Here is a 16,441-nt window from a genome sequence, read left to right as displayed (position 1 = left end):
TGCTGAATGGCTTACTCACTCGTCTTCTGGTCGTTTTGCTAAGAGGAGGCATCACCTCCTCTCCTCTATGGTCATGACTTTCACATCCACACTAGAATACCATTACAGTGCTTAATGCCTTTTACTTTATCACTGTCACTAGCTGTGCTTCCATTATTTTTTAGTTACAAGTGTTCTGTATTATGGCTAGTACATCTAGCATCTTGCAATCATGCCCCTGCCGTGACGTGATCTATTGTGGTACCTTTATAAGTCAGGTTGAAGTCGACCTGCATTCTGTTTGCCCCTCATGCCGTGGCATAAGGTGTTCCATGGAATCTCCCTCTTAACGAGAGAATGCCTTGTCGAAGTCATCATGTTTCAGCAGGTAAAGTTGAAGCATTGTGACGGGCAAGAGGGCTCTTGAACTCGGGGATATTGCTCCCCCCAGTTCGAATCTAAATTTCTCTCTCTCTTATTTTTTCCTAACTGATTGTACAGATTGATATAGGGAGAAAATATACAATTTGTTCTCTCTACTTTCCTACAAATGGTAACATTTTGTATGATAACTTAGTAGAAGTAATTCAACAACTCCCTCAACCTTTTCTTTTACTTGGAGATTTGAATTGTAGACATGCTTTGTGGGGGCATATTTTAGCAAACACGAGGGGAAATATCATATCATTAATTGTGGAAAATGAAGATATGGGACTCCTTAATACAGGAGATTCCCCACACTTTCATGTCCAGAAAGGTACCTTATCATGTATTGACCTATCAATCTCAAACTCTAATTGCCTTCTCGATTTCGATTGGAGGACATTAGATGATTGGCATACTAGTGATCATGCACCAATCATTTTAAACACCAACAATGGTACACCTTTACAGAGATTGACACGATGGAATCTTGTCAAGGCGGACTGGGATAAATTTCGAGAGCTAAGCGAAATTGAGAGGGATGCAGGACAGGCTGAAAATATTGATGATGCCATAGACTTACTGAATGGAACTCCCCATACAACAGGGGTCAATTCAATTCACAAAACAAAAGGGTATTTCAAATGACGACCAGTCCCCTAGTGGTCTTCAGAACTAACTGCCCTGCAAAGAGCCACAAGAAGATCTCAAACACGATTGCGTAGACGCCGAACTGATGAGAATTTAATTATGAACAAGAAATGTAGAGCACAGTTCCGTCGTGCCATGAAAGAAGCAAGGCGCTAGTCATGGATATCTTTTGTTTCCTCCATGAACAGTAGAACACCACCATCTTCTGTGTGGAGGAAGGTAAAAAAGATAGCTGGCAAATTCACCCCCAACCCACCACCAGTGTTGAAGGTGACTAGTCAGTACACTATGTAACTGAAGGAAATGATGTTACCAATGCCCTGGCTAATCATTTTTCAAATGTATCCAGCAAGTGTGAAGGAGCTCCTGGTCACCAGTATGCAACATTGAAGAAAAGAAAATTTTAAATTTTGCAACAGGAGGGGAAGAGTCGTATAATTCTCCTTTCACTGAAAGAGAATTTGATTCCGCAGTTGGTCATTGCAACGATACAGCCCCTGGACCCTATGGAATTTCATATGCAATGATTAAACATGTACATTTTAATACAAAGTTATTTATTTTAAGCATTATTAATAGAATATGGCATGATCATAGTGACCCAAGTGTTTGGGAAGTAGCCATTATTTTATCCTTTTTAAAACCCGGTAAGGACAAGTTTTTAGCAGCAAACTATCATCCTATTACATTGACGTCTTGTTTATGTAAAATCATGGAGAAGATGGTCAATGCAAGGCTGATGTAGTACCTTGAAAAGAAGGGTATTTTATCACGCATTCAATGTGGATTCGGAAAAAATGCACTCAACAACTGATGTGCTGATACAACTTGAGTTTTCTATTTGTGAAGCCTTTGCTTCCAAACAGCATCATGTGACAGTCTTTTTTTTTACCTTGAAGAGGTATATGATACTACGTGGAGTTATGTTATACTTAAAACCATCCATGAATTGAATTGAGAGGAGATCTACCGCCTTTTATCCAATCATTTCTTACACACAGAGTTTTTGAAGTGAGAGTGGGGGAAACTCTATCAGAGAGTAAATGTCAGGCAGAGGGAGTTCCTCAGAGTAGTGTACTTAGTGTAACCCTGTTTGCACCAGCAATTAATGGAATATCCTCGGTCATACCCCTGGACGTTCTCTCAACACTATTTGTGGATGATCTCTCCATATCATTTGCTGGAGCTAGAATGGCAATGGTTGAGAGAAAACTACAACTTGCAATGGACAAAATTAGTCAGTGGGCTGATATGAATGGGTTTAAGTTTTCAACAAGCAAAACTACTATTGTACATTTCTGTCGTATCCGGGGAGTACATCAAGACCCGGATATATACATGAAAGGTCAACGGATCCCATGTGTAGGTGAAGCTAAATTTTTAGGATTGATTTTTTATTGTAGGGTGACATGGGTTCCACACTTAAAGAAGTTAAAAGCTAAATGTCTTGAGGTTCTGAATCTTTTAAACGTATTGTCCCATACGTCATGGGGGCAGACCGTAAAACTAATTATACAAGGCCCTAATTTTTTTCAAAATTAGTTACAGCCGTGAAATATACTCTACAGCCACCCCAAGCCGATTAAAGATATTAGATTCAATACATCATGCTGGTATAAGATTGTCCACAGGAGCGTTTAGAACCTCGCCTATTCCAAGTCTCCTTGTTGATGCTGGAGAGTTACCTCTTGACCAATACCGCATGTCTTCAATTATTCGGTATTGGTTTAGGTTACAAAGGCTTCCCAGCTCTAACTTTTCAGACTACAAGCCTTGTAAGGAACTCAACATACTTTGAGTCACACCCAAAATCTCCTCAACCTTATGGCTTCCGAGTAAAACAATAATTAAGCAGTCTTGATAAAATTAGAAGTAAGGTACTTCCATATAAGATACCATCAACCCCTCCATGGAAATTACCAGAGATATCTTCCTCTACTGTAGATATTTTATTTGTGTTACATGACTGAATTAGAAGCTAGGTCTGTTTTTATGGAACATGTTGAAGAACATAGGGAATCAACTTTTATATATACTGATGGCTCCAAATCCGATGCTGGCATTGGATTTGGAGTATATAGTAGTTCTTTTAACCGTAGAGGGGCACTTCCTCCAATATCTTACATATTTACTGCTTAATTATATGGCATACTAACAGCTATTGAGAAAATAATATTAAAAAAGAGGAGGGCAATTTTAGCATTTACAGTGATTCAAGAAGTGTCCTTCAAGCTTTAGAAGGTTTTAATTCCAGTAACCCTTTAGTTTTAAAGATTTTAGAGTGGCTTTTAGTTATTGGCCTAAAAGGTATAACAGTTCGATTTTGCTGGGTTCCAGCACACGTAGGTGTGTCTGGAAATGAAGAGGCAGATTCACTGGCAAAGAGTGCTGCAGCTGAGTTGCTACCGAGAAGGTCTCCCATTTTTTATGATGATTTTTTTACCAGCAATTTGGAATTCTATTTATAACAATTGGCAACAGCATTGGGATAGTTTAAGCAAAAATAAGATGAGAGAAATTGTGATTGGTATATCCTCTTGGAGGTATAATGGGATGCCCGGAAAATGGGAGACTACTCTTTGTCGTCTCCGCATTGGTCACACCAGGATGACGCACAAGTTTCTGCTGGCTGGCCAACACCATCCATAATGCGACAACAGTTTGATACCCTTGACATTGAGGCACTTGTTGACTGAATGCCCTACTTATAGCACTGAAATAAATAGATATCTGTTTGAGGCTCGTGGTAAAGATGGCAGGTTCATCCTTGCCAAGATCCTTGGACATGATGTGTCTTACAATGCCAGTGGCATTTTGAAATTTATAGTAGAAGCAGGTATTCTTAATGCTATTTAAGTTTTATATCATATTAACTTCTAGTGGAATTTTTAGATTTATATCAGAAGCAGGTCTTCTTAATGCTATCCATCTTTTATAACATATTAACTTCTCTGGTTTGAATTGAATATTCTTTTAATCTTTATTTATAATAAATGATATCGGGGTCAATGACCTTCAATGTCAGAATGCCAGAGAACTTCAAATCAATCAATCAAACAACATCTCAAATGATAATTTGTTATAGGTGATTCAACAACTCCCTCAACCTTTTCTTTTACTGGGAGATATGGGGCGATGTTCTAGCAAACACAAGGGGGAGTATTATCTCATCAATTGTTGAAAATGAATATGTGGGACTCCTTCATACAGGAGAGCTCCCAACACTTTCGTGTTCAGACAGATACCCTATCACGCATTGACCTTTCAGTTGCAAGTGCTAACTGCCTTCTTGATTTAGAATGAAGAACGTTAGATGATTGGCATACTAGTGATCATACTCCAATTATCATAAATACGAAGAATCATCTACCCTTGCAGAGATCGCCATGATGAAACCTTGACAAGGCGGACTGGAATAAATTATTACGAACTAAATGAAATTGAAGGGGCTGCAGAACAATTTGAAAGTATAGAAGATGCCATAGACTTACTGAAGGAAAATACATACAGCAGGAGTTAATTCAATTAAAAAAATCACAGAGTTATTCAAATAACGACCAGTTCTCTGGTGGTCTTCAGAGATAACTGCCTTGCACAGAGCCTCAAGAAAATCTTTGACTCGATTTTGTAGGCATCGTACAGAGGAGAACTTGATGATATATAGGAAATGTAGAGCACAGTTCTGCTGTGAAGTGAAAGAAGCTAGGCGCCAATCTTGGGTGTCTTTTGCTTCCTCCATTAACAGTAGAACACCACCATCTGCTGTATGGAGGAAAAAATAAATATTTCTGGCAAATTTACCCATAACCCACCACCAGTGTTGAAGGTGAACTGTCAGTATGTGACTGATGCAAATAACGTTAGCAATGCCCTGGCTGATCATTTTTCAAATATATCATGCAAGTAGGAAGTAGGTCCTTGTCACCAGTATAGGAGCATTGAAGAAAAGAAAATCTTAATTTTACAATAGGAAGGGAATAGTCGTATAATTTTCCTTTTACTGAAAGAGAATCTGATTCCACACTTGCTACTTGTAACGATACAGCCCTTAGAAACCCGATGGAATTCCATATGCAATGATTAAACATGCATATATTAATACAAAGTTATTTATTTTAAGCATTATCAATAGAATATGGCATGATCATAGTTATCCAAGTATTTGAGAACTAGCCATTATTTTAGCCTTATTAAAACCCGGCAAGGAAACGTTTTTAACAGCAAACTATCGACCTATTGCATTGACATTTTTTTATGTACAATCACGGAGATGGTCAATGCAAGATTGATATAGTACCTTGAAAAGAAGGGTATTTTATCACCTATTCCATGTGGATTCAGAAAAATGCACTCTACAACCGATGTGATGATACGACTTGAGTCCTCCATTTGCGCCCCCCAGATGCTGAAGCCTTGATGAGGATGGGGGGCTTAGGGATTAGCAGCTGGACTCTAATGAACAGTGGGAACTACTTTCCATTGGACCTCGGTGCCCAGCTGTCGATCCAACTAAATCAGTCAGCACTTTCTCTCTTACTTTTGATTATTTCTTTTTTCTCCCATCTTTTCCTTTTGGGCTCGATATTGTTGACGACTTTGGCATGTTCGATTTTACTTTGGATGCTGGTTTGGATTTGGCAGAGTGTGGGATGGACTGCATTCCATCTCAACCTGTGCCAATTTAGACGCCATCACCCTCTGGCAGACCCCATTGGGTGCAGACCAAGTCTGTTAAGAGTCGGGCTCCAGTGATCCGGTTCTAAGTCACCCATATTTGCGGGTAATGGGTGACGCCAGGCATTGGAGTCGATGGTGGGAGGGGCTAACTACCCCCACTGACCAGTGTACGCCCACCTTAAGAGAGGCAGCCCCTCTCTAATAGAGGACTGGTCCCCGCTGAAGCCTCTTCTCGTGTTGGGCCACATGGGATAGGAGGACTGACATCCTCCGATAAGAGGTGGATAACCCGGCTTGCTCACAACCAAAAAACCCACCCCTCTGTTGACTACCTGGAAAATACAAACATGGACCTCGGTACAGACAGCTAAAACTCGGGTTCTAACATTGTAACGTTAGAACCTTATTCACGTCATGTGAATAATAAAACGCTTGAAAAGAAGAGAGAAAGAGTGAAAAATGATGGCAGTACAGAAAGATATAGAAAAGTAGAAGTATTACCTGGTCACTATGAAGTAGTGAATTATGAAAAATTTTTTATCTTGGAATTTGAAAACGGAAGAAATGAGCGTATAAATGTTTTTAAAGCTAATAGGGAAATAGTTACTTTATGTGGAGGGCAGCCAAAAATTTTACCCCAGGGAAATGGAAGTCTCTTGATAGAGACACTGTCCCCATTACAAGGTGAAAGGTTAAAAACACTTACAACATTGAATGGTCATAGCGTAAAATGCGTTTCGCACCCTACCTTCAACCAGAGTAGAGGTGTGATATATGCTCCAGAATTGTTGGATATAGAGGAAAAAGAAATAGAGGATGAACTGAAAAATCAAGGAGTAGTTAAAGTAGTCAGAATGAGAAAGAGAGTTGGAGAACAACGTATCCCTCTTGCTACTCTGATTATAACATTTGATCAATGCCGATTACCAAATGTTATAAAAGCTGGTTGGCTATCTTTGAAGGTAAAACCATATATCCCGTCACCATTGCGATGTTATCATTGCCAAATGTATGGCCATTTAAGCCAGAAATGTAAAGAAAAACTAAACAATAAGCCAGCTGTTTGTGCCAACTGTGGAAAAAGTAGTCATGGAGTATGCATAGAAAACCCTAATTGCATACATTGTGGGGAAGCACACCCAGCTACATCTAAAAGCTGTGTAAAGTTTATTTTTGAAAAAGAAATCCAGGCCATTAGGACCATGGAAAGGGTTACTTTTAAAGAGGCTCGTAAAAGAGCTCTTGAAAAGCAAATAAGACCAGGGCAACCTTTTTCAATGGTTCTGAAGAAAAACTTGCCAAACCACACAGACGAAAATTATACGTATCTCTACTTCTAAGATAAAGAAACAAATGAAAGTAGTTAAAGAGGTTGAAAGTCCCATCGAAAATCTATATCCAGAAATTGTAGAAAAATCAAAACGGATACTTGAAGATCTGAAAATTATTCAAAAGCCAACTACTCCCATTTTAAATAATAGTACAAACCTCTCACAGGCCGTTTCCTTGCCTGATCTGATGGAGGTTGCACTTGAAACCAATTTACCTGGTGAACCCGTAGTGGGGAAGGTGCAAAAACCTGACAGATCACAACCTTTTAATCGAAAAAGAGAGAGACCTCCCTCCCTCTCGCCTCCTACCATAAGAAACATTAAAGTCACGACTTCCAATAAATATGATATCTTGTCTGCTGATGTTTCTGAACAACTAGAAGGTAAATTGAATCAATCAGAAATTCAAGTTGAGGTCCACCATCCTCCTCAACAATTAGATCAAAAGGACACAAAGAAAAAGAGAAACACAAAACCCACTATATCAATATCCTCTTTAGAGTTACCTCCGGGAAATATTGTTAGATCAAATATTGCCAATGGGAAGACTTCATCTAAGGTGTCTTCCAAAAAATAAACCATAGTTTTTTCCTCCATTCTGCAATGAAATTGCCAGGGTTTAAGGGCGAAATATGAACAACTTAAGCTCCTCATACGTGAGCACTCCCCTATAACAGTATGTCAACAAGAAAGCAAGCTCGATGCTAATACTCCTTGTCCCAGAGAGTATGTTAGCTATAGGACACCATATGATCAACGAGCAGGGAGCCATGGGGGGAAGTCTTATATACATTCGTCGAGATGTTCCCCAAATATCTTTGTCTATCTGTACCCCTCTGCAGGCAGTGGCTGTACAGATTGATATAGGGAGAAAATACACAATCTGTTCTCTTTACTTGCCTCCAAATTATAACATCTCATATGATAATATAGTAGAGGTGATTAAACAACTCCCACAACCCTTTCTCTTACTAGGAGATCTTAATAGTAGACATCCTTTATGGGGTGATGTTTTAGCAAATGCAAGGGGTAATATTCTATCGTCAATTTTGGAGAATGAAGATGTCGGACTCCTCAATACAGGAGAGCCCACACATTTTCATGTACAGACAGGTACCTTGTCATGCATTGACCTATCAGTTGCAAGCTCTAACTGTCTTCTCGATTTTAATTGGAGAACATTAGATGATTGGCATACTAGTGATCATGCACCAATCATTATAAACACCAACAATGGTCCACCTTTACAAAGATCGCCTCGATGGAATCTTGATAAGGCGGACTGGAATAGATTTCGGGAGTTAAGTGAAATTGAAGGAAATGCAGAACAGTTTGAAAGTGTTGATGATGCCATAGACTTACTTAATGGAACTTCACACAGCAGGAGTGAATTCCATTCCCAAAACAACTGGGATATTCAGACGACGACCAGTCCCCTGGTGGTCATCAGAACTAACTGCCCTGCACAGAGCTACAAGAAAGTCTTTAACTCGATTGCGCATGCGCCGTAATGAGGAGAATTTAGTCATATACAAGAAATGTAGAGCACAGTTCCGCCGTGCCATGAAAGAAGCTAGGCGCCAGTCTTGGATGTCATTTGTTTCCTCCATTAACAGTAGAACACCAACATCATCTGTGTGGAGGAAAGTCAAAAAGATAGCAGGCAAATTCACCCCAAACCCACCACCAGTGTTAAAGATAAATGGCCAGTATATGACTGGAGCAACCGAAGTTAGCAATGCCCTGGCTGACCATTTCTCAAATGTATCGTGCAAGTGTGAAGCAGCTCCTGGTCACCAGTATAGGAGCAATGAAGAAAAGAAAGTTTTAAACTTCGCAACAAGAAAGCAAGAGTCATACAATTCTCCTTTTACTGAAAGAGAATTTGATTCTGCTCTTGCTACTTGTAACGATACAGCCCCTGGACCCGATGGAATTCCATATGCAATGATTAAACATGTACCTTTTAATACAAAGTTATTTATTTTAAGCATTTTTAATAGAATATGGCATGATCATAGTGACCCAAGTGTTTGGGAAGTAGCCATTATTTTAGCCTTTTTAAAACCCGGTAAGGACAAGTTTTTAGCAGCAAACTACCGACCCATTGCATTGACATCTTGTTTATGTAAAATCATGGAGAAGATGGTCAATGCAAGACTGATTTGGTACCTTGAAAAGAAGAATATTTTATCACCCATTCAATGTGGATTCAGGAAAATGCACTCAACGACTGATGTGCTGATACAACTTGAGTCCTCCATTTGTGAAGCCTTTGCTTCCAAACAGCACCATGTGACAGTCTTTTTTGATCTTGAAAAGGCATATGATACCACATGGAGATACGGTATACTTAAAAGAATCCATGAGTGCGGATTGAGAGGTGAGCTACCACTATTCATCCAGTCATTTCTTTCACATAGAGTTTTCCAAGTGAGAGTTGGGGAAGCTCTATCACAGAGTAGATGCCAGGAAGGAGTTCCTCAGGGGAGTGTGCTGAGTGTAACCCTTTTTGCACTAGCAATTAATGGGATATCCTCAGTCGTTCCCCGGGATGTTCTCGCAACATTATTTGTGGATGATCTCTCCATATCATTTGCTGGGGCCAGAATGGCAATAGTTGAGAGAAAAATCCAACTCTCTATTGATAAAATTATGCAGTGGGCTGACATGAATGGATTTAAGTTCTCGACAAGTAAAACTACCATTGTCCATTTTTGTCGTATCCGGGGAGTACATCCAGACCCGGATATATACATTAAAGGTCAACGGATACCATGTGTATCGGAAACCAAATTTTTAGGTTTGATATTTGACTGTAGACTTACATGGGTTTCTCACCTAAAAGCGCTAAAAGCTAAATGTGTTGAAGCTCTGAATATCTTAAAAGTATTGTCCCATACATCATGGGGGGCAGACTGCAATACTATTTTAAAATTATACAAGGCCTTGATTTTTTCCAAAATTAGTTATGGTTGTGAGGTATATTCTTCAGCCACCCCAAGCCGGTTAAAAATATTAGACTCGATACATCATGCAGGTATTAGATTGTCTACTGGAGCTTTTAAAACCTCGCCTATCCCAAGTCTCCTTGTTGATGCTGGAGAGTTACCTCTAGACCTTTACCGAATGTCTTCCATTCTTCGGTATTGGTTTAGATTGCAAAGACTCCCTAACTCTCTAGCCTTTCAGACTGCAAGCCTTGTAAGACACGCATCATACTTTGAGTTGCACCCAAAATCTCCTCAACCTTATGGCTTTCGGGTGAAACGATTATTAAATAGTCTGGATATAATTAGAAATAAGGTACTTCCATTCAAGGTATCATCAACGCCTCCATGGAAGTTACCAGAGATATCTTTTTGTAAATATTTTATTGGAGATAAGAAGAATATGTCAGACCTAGAAGCCAGGTCTCTTTTTAATGAACATGTTAAAGAACATAGAGGATCAACTTTTATCTATACTGATGGCTCCAAATCTGATGCTGGCGTTGGATTTGGAGTACATAGTTATGGTTTTAATTGTAGAGGTGCACTTCCTCTGACCGCTTCCATATTTACTGCCGAACTGTATGGCATATTAACCGCTATTGAGAAAATAGCGTTGGAGAAGGAGAGTAATTTTACAATTTTTAGTGATGCAAGGAGTGTCCTTCAAGCTATGGAAGTTTTTAATTCTAATAACCCTCTAGTTTCAAAGATTTTAGAATGGCTTTTCATTATTGGACGGAGAGGTATAACAGTTAAATTTTGTTGGGTTCCAGCACATGAAGGTGTGTCTGGGAATGAGAAGGCAGATTCACTGGCTAAGGAGGCTGCATCCGAGTTGCTGCCGAGAAGGTATCCCATTCCCTGTAATGATTTCTTACCTGACATCAAGAAATTGGTTTGCAATAAATGGCAACAGCAATGGGATAGTCAAGATGGCAATAAAATGAGGGAAGTAACAAATGACATATCTCCTTGGAGGTATAATATGATGTCCCGAAAATGGGAGACGTCTCTTTGTCGTCTCCGTATTGGTCACACTCGGTTGACACATGAGTTTCTGCTGAAGGGCCAACACCAACCGTATTGTGACGACTGTTTAGTACCTCTAACAGTAAGGCATTTATTGACCGAATGCCCCAATTATAACAACTTGCGGAATAGATATTTGTTTGAGGCTCGAGGTGAGGGTGGCAGGTTCATCCTTGCCAAGATTCTTGGAAATGATGTGTCCTTCCATGCAAGTGGCATTTTTAGATTTATTTCAGAAGCAGGTCTTCTGAAAAATATTTAACTTTTATGACATTCAATTTTTATGATTTTAACCGAATACTCTTTAATTTTTTATTTTATTTCATTTTTTATTTTTGTATACATAAATTAAATGTTACCGGCGTCAATGACCTTAGATGTCAGGATGCCTGAAAACTTTAAATCATTCATTCATTCCTCCATTTGCGAAGCCTTTGCTTCCAAACCGCACCATGTGATAGTCTTTTTTTAACTTGAAAAGCATATGATACTGCATGGAGATATGGTATACTTAAAATCACTTATGGATTGGGATTAAGAGGAGAGCTACCACTATTTATTCAGTCATTTCTTTCACATAGAGTTTTTCAAGTGAGAGTAGGGGAAACTGTCAGAGAGTAAATGACAGGAAGAATTAGTTCCTTAGGGTAGCGTTCTGAGTGTAACCCTGTTTGCAGTAGCAATCAGATATCCTCAGTCATTCCCCGGGATGTTCTCTCAACATTATTTGTGGATGATCTCTCCATATCATTTGCTGAAGCTAGAATGGCAATGGTTGATAGAAAACTACAACTCTCAATTGACAAAATTATCCAGTGGGCCGATATTAATGGATTTAAGTTCTCGGCAAGTAAAACTACTATTGTCCATTCCTGTTGTATCCAGGGAGTACATCCAGACTCAGATATATACATTAAATGTCAAATTATCCCATATGTGAGTGAAGCTTAATTTTTAGGTTTGATATTTTATTGTAGGCTTACATGGGTTTCTCACTTTAAAGCTTCAAAAGCTAAATGTCTTGAGGCTCTGAATCTTTTAAAAGTATTTTCCCATACATCATGGGGTCAGACCGCAATACTATTTTAAAATTATACAAGTCATTGATTTTTTCCAAAATTAGTTATGTATGTGGAATATACTCCTCAGCCACCCCAAGCCGATGAAAGATATTAGATTCAATACATCATGCTGTTATTAGATTGTCCACAGGAGCGTTTAGAACCTCACCTATCCCAAGTCTCCTTGTTGATGCTGGAGAGTTACTTCTAGACCTTTACCAATTCCTCTATTATTCGGTATTGGTTTAGATTGCAAAGACTCCGTAATTCTTTAGCTTTCCAGACAGCAAGCCTTGTAAGGCACTCCACATACTTTGAGTTGCACCCAAAATCTCCTCAACCTTATGACTTTCGTGTGAAACAATTATTAAACATTCTTGATGTAATTAGAATCAAGGTGCTTCTATTTAAGATATAATCAACGCTTCCATGAAAATTACTATAGGTATGATTTTGTAAATACTTTATAGGAGTTAAGAAGAATATGACAGACTTAGAATCTAGGTCTCTTTTTTTATGGAACATGTTGCAGAATATAGGGGATCGACTTTTATATATACTGATGGCTCCAAATCTGATGCTTGCGTTGGATTTGGAATACATAGTAATGGTTTTAATTGTAGCAGTGCACTTCCTCTAACAGCTTCCATATTTACTGCTGAACTTTATGGCATTATAACAGCTATTGAGAAAATAGCATTGGAAAAGGAGGGTAATTTTACCTGTTTTAATGATGCAAGAAGTGTCGTTCAAGCTTTAGAAGTTTTTAATTCTAGTAACCCTCTAGTTTTAAAGATTTTAGAATGGCTTTTTATTATTGGACGGAGTGGTATAATGGTTCGATTTTGTTGGGTTCCAGCACATGTAGGTGTGTCTGGGAATGAGAAGACAGATTTAGTGACGAAGAATGCTGCAGCTGAAATTTTTTGTAATAAATGGCAACCGCACTAAGATAGTCTAGATGGTAATAAAATGAGAGACGTCTCTTTGTCCTCTCCGCATTGGTCACACTCGGTTGACACACAAGTTTCTGCTGAAGGACCAACCATATTGCGATGACTGTTTAGTACTTTTAACAGTGAGACATTTTTTTACCAAATGCCCCAATTATAAGAACTTAAGAAATAGATATCTGTTTGAGGCTCGAGGTGAGGATGGCATGTTCATCCTTGCTAAGTTTATTGGATATGATATGTCTTACTATTCGAGCGACATTTTTAGATTTATTTCAGAAGCAAGTCTTCTGAAAACTATCTAAGTTTTATAATGACATTCAACTTTTATGATTTTAATAGAATATTCTTTTATTTTTTATATAAGATTAATGATATCGGCATCAATGACCTTAGATGTCAGGATGCCTGAAAACTTTAAATCAATCAATCAATCAACCGTATTGCAACGACCGTTCGGTAATTTTAAGTGTGAGGCATTTGTTGACCGAATGCCCTAATTATAATAAATTATTAAATAGATATCTGTTAGGCTTGCGGTGAGGATGGCAGGCTCGTCCTTACCAAGATTCTTGGACATGATATGTCCTACTATGCGAGCGGCATATTTAGATTTATTTCAGAAGCAGGTCTTCTGAAAACTCTACAACTTTTATAATGACATCTTAACTTTTATGATTTTAGTTGAATATTCATTTATTTTTTATATAAAATAAATATCGGCATCGATAACCTTAGATGTCAGGATGCCAGAAAACTTTGAATCTATCAGTCAATCCAAAAACCACAGGGTTATTCAAATGACGACCAGTCCCCTGGTGGTCCTCAGAACTAACTGCCTCGTACAGAGTCACAAGAAAATCTTTGACAAGATTGCGTAGGCATTGTTCAGAGGAGAACTTGATAATATATAAAAAATTTAGAGCACAGTTCCGTCATGCAGTGAATGAAGCTAGGCGCCAGTCTTGGGTGTGTTTTGTTTCTTCCATTAACAGTAGAACACCACCATCTGCTGTATGGAGGAAAGTAAAAAAGATTGCCAGCAAATTTACCCCAAACCCACCACCAGTGTTGAAGGTGAACGGTCAGTATGTTACTGAAGCAAATGATATTAGCAATGCCCTGGCTGATCATTTTTTAAATGTATCATGCAAGTAGGTAGTAGGTCCTGGTCACCAGTATAGGAACATTGAAGAAAAGAAAATTTAAAATTCTACTTTTACTGAGAGAGAATCTGATCCCGCACTAGCTACGTGTAACGATACAGCTCCTGGACTCGATGAATTCCATATGCAATGATTAAACATGTACCTACTAATACAAAGTTATTTATTTTAATCATTATTAATACAATATGGCTTGATCATAGTTATCCAAGTGTTTGGAAACTAGCTATTAGTTTAGCCTTTTTAAAACCTGGTAAGGACAAGTTTTTAGTAGCAAACTATCGACCTATTGCATTGACATCTTTTTTATATAAAATCATGGAGAAGATGTTCAATGCAAGACTGATGTGGTACCTTGAAAAGAATGGTACTTTATCAGCCATTCAGTGTGGATTCAGAAAATTGCACTCAACGACTGATGTGTTGATACGACTTGAATCCTCCATTTGTGAAGTCTTTGCTTCCAATCAGCACCATGTAACCGTCTTTTTTGACCTTGAAAAGGCATATAATGCTACCTGGAGATATGGTATACTTGAAACCATTCATGAATTGGATTAAGAGGAGAGCTACCACTATTTATCCAGTCATTTCTTTCACATAGAGTTTTTCAAGTGTGAGTTGGGGAAACTATCAGAGAGTAAATGTCAGGAAGAAGGAATTCCTCATGGTAGTGAGCATAGTGTAACCCTGTTTGCACTAGCAATTAATGGGATATCCTCAGTTATTCCCCGGGATTTTCTCTCAACATTTTTTGTGGATGATCTCCTCATGTCATTTGCTGGAGCTAGATTGGCAATAGTTGAGAGAAAACTACAACTCTCAAGTGACAAAATTATCCAGTGAGCCGATATGAATGGATTTAAGTTTTCAACGTGTTAAACTACTATTGTCCAATTCTCTCGTGTCTGGGGAGTACATCCAGACCCGGATATGTAGTATATATTAAAGGTCAAAGGACTCCATGTTTAGGAGAAGCTAAATTTTTATGATTGATTTTCGATTGTAGGTTGACCTGGGTCCCGCACTTAAAGACATCAAAAGCTAAATGTCTTGAGGCTCTGAATCTTTTGAAAGTAATGTCCCATACATGATGAAGGGCAGACCGTAAAACTATTTAAAAATTATACAAGGCCTTAATTTTTTTTCCAAAATTAGTTATGGGTGTGAAATATACTCCTCAGCCACCGCAAGCTGATTAAAGATATTAGATTGAACACATCATTCTGGTATTAGATTTTCCACAGGAATGTTTAGATCCTCACCCATCACAAGTTTCCTTGTTGATGCTGTAGAGTTACCTCTAAACTAGTACCGAATGTTTTCCATTATTCGGTGTTGGTTTACGTTATAAAGATTCCCTAACACTTCAGCCTTTAAAATTGCAAGCCTTGAAAGGCACTCAACATAATTTGAGTTTCACCCAAAATCTCCTCAACCTTATGGCTTTCATGTGAAACAATTATTAAACAGTTTTGATATAATTAGAAGTAAGGTGCTTCTATTTAAGATATCATCAACCCCTCCGTTGAAATTACCAGATATCTTTTTGTAAATATTTTATTGGTGTTAAAATAAACATGACTGAATTAGAAGCTAGGTCTTTTTTTTTATGGAACATGTTGTAGAACATAGGGAATCAACTTTTATATATACCGATGGCCCCAAATCTGATGCTGGCATTGGATTGGGAGTATATAGTAGGTTGTTTAACTGTAAAGGTGTACTTCCTCCAATATCTGAATTATCTGGCATACAACCGCTATTGATAAAATAGCGTTAAAAGAGGAGGGCAGTTTTACCATTTAAAGTGATTCAAGAAGTGTCCTTCAAGCTTTAGATTGATTGATTTATTGATTGAGTTTTCTGGCATGCTGACATCTAAGGTCATTGACGCCGATAGCATTTGTTATATATGAAAAATAAAAGAGAATTCAATTAAAACCATGAAAGTTAAGTTGTCATTCTAAAACTTTAATAGTTTTCAGAAGACCTGCTTCTGAAATAAATCTAAACATGGCGCTCGCATAGTAAGACACATCATGTCCAAGAATCCTGGCAATGATGAACCTGCCATCCTCACCTCGACCCTCAAACAGATATCTATTTCTTAAGTTATTATAATTAGGCCATTCGGTCAACAAATGCCTCACTGTTAGTGGTACTAAACTGTCGTCG

The 16,441-nt window shown here is 38.3% G+C and overlaps 1 protein-coding gene across 1 annotated transcript in view; it reads left to right on the top strand.

Annotated features, from left to right (window-relative positions):
- Positions 1 to 16,441, top strand: part of LOC137621477 (oxaloacetate decarboxylase, mitochondrial-like) — a 203,708-nt gene that overhangs the window by 53,384 nt on the left and 133,883 nt on the right. The window lies entirely within an intron of this gene.

The sequence above is a fragment of the Palaemon carinicauda genome, chromosome 28 (genome assembly GCF_036898095.1).
Source record: "Palaemon carinicauda isolate YSFRI2023 chromosome 28, ASM3689809v2, whole genome shotgun sequence".
Lineage (NCBI taxonomy): Eukaryota > Metazoa > Arthropoda > Malacostraca > Decapoda > Palaemonidae > Palaemon > Palaemon carinicauda.
This window is presented reverse-complemented; position numbering and strand designations above follow the sequence as displayed.